Source organism: Bos indicus, chromosome X (genome assembly GCF_029378745.1).
Source record: "Bos indicus isolate NIAB-ARS_2022 breed Sahiwal x Tharparkar chromosome X, NIAB-ARS_B.indTharparkar_mat_pri_1.0, whole genome shotgun sequence".
Lineage (NCBI taxonomy): Eukaryota > Metazoa > Chordata > Mammalia > Artiodactyla > Bovidae > Bos > Bos indicus.
This window is the reverse complement of record NC_091789.1, coordinates 125,149,093-125,156,419: the sequence shown is the minus strand read 5'-3', so window position 1 is coordinate 125,156,419 and position 7,327 is coordinate 125,149,093. Positions and strand designations below refer to the sequence as shown.

Here is a 7,327-nt window from a genome sequence, read left to right as displayed (position 1 = left end):
ACCCCCGAACTTTTTAACAAAGTTTTTAACACTTGCATATAGTCTCTATGTTTATAAGGATTTTGTCCATTGTTACCCTGATTGACAAATCTGCAGGGGTGTACTTACCAAGTACTTTTCTCATCCGCAGAGCTGGCCGGATTTCTCTGCGTTCTCTGCCACTAGGAGCTAGCCTCGGAGGCCGGATTCACTTTTGGGTCTCTGTTCCGGAGCCGCTTGTTGAAACCAGATAGACAAGCAGGGTTTCCGAAAGCCCCATACGGCGAGAGAATGAGAAACGAGACACAAGAATTCAGAGAAAAGCGAAGATCAGAGGACCAACATCGCTCCAAGGTGAAGGTGCTGAAACTGAATCCAAGCCAGCTTTATTATACTTTCAGCCATGAATGAAAAAATATGCAGGGAGTTAAACTATAACTCATGTGGCTTTCAGGGGCAAAGAACAAAATGATCATTAACCATTAAGTAATTAGCAAACAGTAATCAATAACAAATTAGTAACTAAGACTGATATTTTTATCTATAGATTTTCCACCAGATACGTAAAACATGTGACTCTGAGACGCCAGTTGAGAAACAGTCTGGGGTTGGTTTTCCGACCCCAGGATCATATTTTGTTTTCAAGATTATGAACTGTCCCCTCTGGACTTGTTCCAAGAGTCTCATGCCTTATAGCATCCAGTTTATCAATAATTATAAATTTCTTTTGTGGCCCTTGCCGGGCCCTGCTTTTCTTTTATTCTTCCTGTCTCCTACAGTGTTGGGACTACCTGATAGGTCTGCCAGTTGTAAAGACTTTCTTTCCAGGGGTTCCATTTGTGCTCTTGAAATTATACTTACTAGGTGGGAACCAGGCACTAACATGCCCCTCTCCTGCACCTTCGGGTGGTAAGCTTTCAGCATCCTGGATCCTCCAACACATCAAAGAGGCAAACACATCCATAAAAGGCCCCCAGCTTTGCCTGTTATCTCAACTGCTTTAGGGCAAGGACATCTGGGTTCTTATCTAGGGACCCATTCTAGTTACCGCAGTGCTTCCTGGGATGGGACAAAGGGGGACAGGGTCAGTGACTCACCACAAATCTTCAGTGCCCTCCCACCTTCCCTCCTTTTCTAATTTAAGTCCCACCCTTCATTCCTGACATCTCCCACTCCTTTGTTAACACCTCAGACATCATTCCACTAGAGTGTCTTCATTGCTTATTTCAGTTGTGTCTTAGTAAGGCAGGATACATATACATAGACTTGTCTGCTAACCAGAAATGAACTCATTAGATTTTAATGCATCATAGAATATAGATTATTGATTTATGGGCATAACTTCTGATGTAACTACTTATACCTGGCTTTATCCTCCCCCTTCTTAGAAATGATTATACTGCTCCTGATGATGATAACGAGTTTTGAAAGTTATTTATTGAGTACTAAATATTTTCTGGGTAATTTATGTATAGTTTCTAATTTTTAAGGCAAATTGGAGAAATTGTGGTTGAAAGAAAAAACAAGTAAATTGTCTAAGGTCCCAGAACTAGTAAGCATCAGAATCTGCATTGTCATCAAGGGCTGTTTAAATATAAAGCTTTTGCTTTATCTGTTATATCACCCCATTTTGTTGGTGAGTTTAGAAAGTCACTATGCCATAAAAATGACTGGAAGTCATATATCTAAAGTCAAAACCTTGACAAATTCAGGGCACCTCTTCAAAAATGCTCACCTGAATTTCGTTTTAAGTACAAGGCCATTCCACACTGTTTCTTCTTTTTATAAACAATCTACTTCAGGGGCCTATTAAAATTGCTTCTAAAAAACTTAAAGATGAAAGTAAACATTTTTGACATGGTACCTCTCACACAAACTATCTATAGAGACTGAACATTTTGGTCAATTTTTCACTCAGTGTGCAGACAGTAAGGATTGCTCTTCTGTGTTTTGTTGCCCTCTTAAATGTTCCCTTAATAGTAGGTTTTACCATCTGATGGGCAATTTGCCTTTGCACCATTTTTCTTGTCATGTTGTTTCCCTAACATTAAGTTGCTGAGACTAGAAAAGGGTTCACAGAGGTTACACAGAGAGAATGCCTGTCTTTTTTTCTTTTCTTCTTTTCCCCTTGTTTTTATTTTTACTTTTTATTAACCTCCCATTATGGCCAGCTGAAGGGAAGAGAATAAGCAGAGAAAGCAGCAAAGAATTGTTATTCTCTGTCTGGTTGTAAATATCTGTTCTGCTAAGGAAATGGAACTTCTCCCACCAAAATAGAGTTAAGGATATTTTTTCAAACAAAAGCTTGTGCATGCATGCAAATGTGTGTACTATGGAGAACATTCCCATGACAGTCTAGTGGGAAGGAAAACACGAAATGCTCTTCAAACAAACTTCCTTTTTTGACATGCACTCACAATCTGAATCATCCCATTACAACATTTAAATAGCTTGGCTTGAGAGATGTGAAAATGAAGTTTCCCTATTGTGTCACATCCTCAGTCATGTCAGATTATATCTTCTGATGTCATGTCCATACTTCAGCAGCTTTTATATATGATGATTAAATCAGTATTTGTTATTTTAGGAATACCCTCTTTTTGTAACTAACAACAATCTCTCAGTTTTGAATAAGATGCATCCCCTGTTGGCACTTTAAAATGGTCTCTTTTGTTTTTGGAATTACAGGGTCACTTTTTAATTCCTGAATTGTATAGTTCAGCATAAATATCAGCAAATGGTATAAAACAAGTACAGTGGTATTTTTAATACAAGATAAATATCTGTCTTCTGGAAAACTATACTTCATATCTACAAAGACAGATCATCTTGTACAAACAATGGTCATAATAAAAATTAACTCTAAAATCTTGAAATAGGAGAAATGGCTTCAAGCAATTCCAGGGAAATTGGACCCAGTTTACACCCCACTCTAAAAAAAAAAAAAAAAAACCTCTTTGTTACATCTTACTGTTAGAAATTCACTTGCAATCACTTCTTTAATAAAGCACCTTTCATGTTACACCCATTCATTTACAGAAAAAACTTCAAGTATTGTGTGTGTAATCTAACACTTAAGTAACTTTTTCTTAAAAAACTGTGCAAAATGGTTTCTAGATATTAAGTGCCACATCATTCAGCACTATTTTTTGGTATGTTAGTCTTTGTAAGTTACACTTTAAAAGTTACCAGGGGTTGGGAGTCTGCCTTGCAATGCACAGACACCGGTTTGATCCCTCATCCAGGAAGATTCCACATACCTCAGAGCAGCTAAGCCCATGAGCCACAACTACAGAGCCTGCAGGCCCCAGAGCCCGTGCTCTGTAACAAGAGGCCACCGCAGTGAGAAGCCTGTGCACTGCAGCCTCTGCTTACTTCAACAAGAGAAAGCAAGTGCAGTGACAACGACCCAGAGCAGTCAACAAATATAAATAAATACTCTTTTTAAAAAAGTTACTTACTGCTCTGAAGACAGACACAAGTTTATTCATGAATCAGGAAATGACCTACCAAGTATCTTTCACAATTTAGGCAGCTTAAAGCATTTGTTTTTTCTAACCAATCCCAAGGTCTTTTAGAATACTACTGGACCAATTCTTTGCATCCCATCTAACCAGACAAAAAATTATAGTAACAACTGAACATTTTGAATCCATCTTCCTTTATTTTCATGAAAATACACACCAAAAGTCACTTTCTTCCAGTTACTTATAAGACTGAATTTTTGTCAAATCTTCACAGAAAAGTGAATAGCTTTACTTTTTATTACAGTTGACTCTATTTTCCACATAAACATACACTTTTATTTCAAAGAAGGAACTGGAAAAAGAAAACCATAGCCAGAACCATTGGGCAAATGATGTTACAAGCTTTGCAACTGCACTGTTATTAGCTATGTCTGGTATACACTCTTGAAACAGAACTACATTAATATTAGATTATTAACCCTGAAATCCTTTTTGTTTTACAAAACTAAATTCTGTTAGATGATAATAACAATGAACATCTTTGCTATTTATTAAATACATGTATTTAAATATGGAAGCTTTGGATTCAGACTCTTCAGCTAATGTTACACAATTTTACCAGAATTTAGTAATGTCATGGGTTTTCCATAAAGACTTTATGGGCTAAGATGTGGTCTTTTGCTGGGAGGTGTTTCATCTTCCTCTTCTTCTTCATCATCTGAATAATCCACTAAGCAAATCACGCTTGTGCGGTTTGGGTTACTTGTTTCATCAGCAGCATCAGCAGAATGACATGAAGTAAATTTAAAGTCACCACAAGATGTTTTGGAGGGAAGATCTACCTTGTCTTCATTTTCTTTTGTTTTCTGAATCTCAATATCACTTTCCGGTGGTGACTTAACTGCTTCTTCCTTTATATTTTCATTAATACTCGTTTCCTCCTCCTCCTCCTCCTCCAAGACACTGGAACCTCTGCAAAATACTTGACTATACAGGACAGAACATAAATTCTTCGTTAATTGATTTTTCAGCTCTTTCTCTTGCTCATATTTCACCTTCAATCCTTTGAATGTCTGAACATATTCAATTGACTTAAGCGTTGCATAAAACTTTTCAACTATATGGGCAACAAGAGATTTGATATTTTCCATTCTTATGTAGTCAAACAGCTCAACAATAGCTGAATTCAACATATTGTACCGAGTTCCATTCTCTAGAAGAGCATTTACAACTGGCTCAAAAAAATTTCCCTTGATGATATAACGATTTAAAAGTTCATCTCTAAGGCCAATCATCCTTCTCATAAAACGAATAGCACACAAGATTAGAAAAGTGTGCTTGGAATTTATCAAGATCAAGACTTTTCTTAGCAAGTCTTTGTTCAAAATATATTTTTTCATGTAATATGTATGATGTTGCACACAAAATGAAAGCAGATCTAAAATTAAGGCAAGCAGCTGTGCTGTGCGGTAATTATTGAGACAGTTTTTGTTGTTTTCGTCAGATCCAACTATATTATCCTTGTCACGTATATATGCTGAAGTAGTTGACAAAAGTGGTGCAATCAAGTTATTCATAGAATGCTTACAGAAGAAACGTAGAAATTCACTTCTTTCACAGTGACTAGATGCTGTCACCATGTTGTTTGGATCAAGCAGGGCACGAAGAACTCCCATTAAATGAACAGCACTTCCTAGCTCAGGGTCAGTATCACAGAATATTTGTTCAATTACTAAATTAATGAAAAGGATGCTGCCTTCACTTTCCTGGTCTTCTATTATAAATTCTCGAACCCTGGATGGACTATACTCTACTAGATAAGTAAATATATCAGTAGCAGCTGACTTTATTTGCAAGTCATTTATACCCATTGCAATTTTAAGAGCAGGAAGAATTCCCAGTTGTGTCAGTGTTTTGAATAGTGCATTCTTGTTTGCAGAGTGTAATGTCTGAGAAAATGCACAGAATTCCTTGAAAAAAAATAACAGCTCACGTCGTGTATCATCATCTGTGGTCTTATCCCTTAACTGTGCAAAAACGGTAGACAAAAACTCATCATCTTCCTGCAGCATATTGACTATATCACTCTTGTTTAATAAAATAAAATTTGTAAGAGTAGAAAGAAAATTCTCTTCAAATATAGATGGGATAGGAAAAAGGATGTCCTGAATGTACTGTACTCTGTATGTCTGATGTATTTTTTGCAGAAGTGCCTGGTCTATTATTGGTATAACTTCCTTGAATTTCACTTTTTGGGTTAAGAATTCTCTATGCCTTTTTGGCTGAGCCAAGGCAGGGTCATATTCAAGGCATCCCACCACATCCATGATATACTTATCAGAAACGAGGATCTCAAGCAGAGATGCCTGGTTGAGAAATAACATCCCTTTAACAATGTCATGCAGATTCTGTAAGCCTTCAGTATCCTCTAGGTCCTCACACGTGTGGAACAACTGCAGTAATTGTTTAATAAAGTCCTCATTTGCCACTAACAGAGCCAACTTTTCCTTATGCAGAGGTGACGTGAGAACTGAGGTAACTAAGTGAGCAATCTGGTCAAGCTTACCGAGTTCGCAGTTAGGCAGCTCAAGCACGTCATCTGTTACGTCATCCAATGTCTCGTCTTCGGATTCAACTAAGGGGTCATGTGTGATATCGGTAGATGGGTCTTTACCTTGAACCTGGCAGATGTCTTTCCATATCTCGTAACAACTTGCTGCGTCCGGGAAACTCATCGCCATACCGTGGTTCTCAGCTTCAGACCAAACAATTAATGTCCCTTGTCGTCTCTGATAGGGCGTGTCTGGATCTATCTTTGACTCTAAGATCTGTATGCCGTTAGGTTCAGATCGAACTAGCAGACAGATGCCCTGAAGGCGTTCCACATAAACAGCAGAGACATGTCCCTTGCCTAGAATTTCCCATTGTTGGTCATCATTCAGGAAGTAGACTTTCACTATGCTCTGCTCGTCCGCCATGGCACCCTCCTCTCTCTTCACCCTGGCCCCGGTCTCGGCAGGTGATTGTGTCTCGCGCGAGCTCAGGGTTAACGGCAGCTGGCGTTGGGGCCCCAACAACGGTGGCCGCTGAGGTAGCTGGGGTTGGAAAAATTGCGAGAAAACATGGCAGATTAAGTTGAGGCCACAGGAATTCTGGTCGCCCCCTCAAATCAATAAGGCTTCCCCATAGTTCCACTACTCACTACCATGCCTTGCTCCCCTCCTTCCACTCTGCCCCTGCCCCCATAACACTTTCTTAACGTGAAATGAAGTGAGCCTCTGAGCCTGCTCGTGGCCGTCTATGACAGCCTTGATAATTATGACTCCCCCAGGATTCTACTCCAAAGGAATGTTCTATGCTTGTTAATGCCGCCAAGCCTACCTATGGAGGATTAGGAAGGCGAGAAAAGGGCACTGTTCTTTCCATAAAAGGTTCTGTCCTCCATTAACATTTTCACTCATCATGTGTGTGGGGACAAAAGAAAGCTTAATTACTTGTATCCCAACCAAGTCAATACCTAACACGCAATGTCAAGAAAACACACGTCCCCCCCGCCCCCATAGGTGGTACGCCCCCTCCTGGTGGTACTCCCCCTCTCTTCACAAGTGGTACACCCCCTCCCCTCATAGGTGATATGTCCCCTCTCCTCCAAGGTGGTACGCCCTCTATGCGCCCTCCCCTCAAAGATGGTATGCCCCCTCTCCTCACAGGTGGTACACCCCCTCCCCTCATAGGTGGTATGTCCCCTATCCTCCAAGGTGGTACGCCCTCTATGCCCCCTCCCCTCAAAGGTGGTATGCCCCCTCTCCTCATAGGTGGTTTGGTGCTCAGTCGCTCAGTTGTGTCAGAGTCTTTGCAACCCTATGGACTGTAGCCCACCA

At 39.7% G+C, this 7,327-nt stretch overlaps 1 pseudogene; it reads right to left on the bottom strand.

The window, feature by feature from the left end:
• Positions 1 to 3,636: 3,636 nt before the first annotated feature.
• LOC139180928 (serine/threonine-protein phosphatase 4 regulatory subunit 3B pseudogene) lies at positions 3,637 to 6,681 on the bottom strand (annotated as a pseudogene).
• Between the last annotated feature and the right edge of the window lie 646 nt (positions 6,682 to 7,327).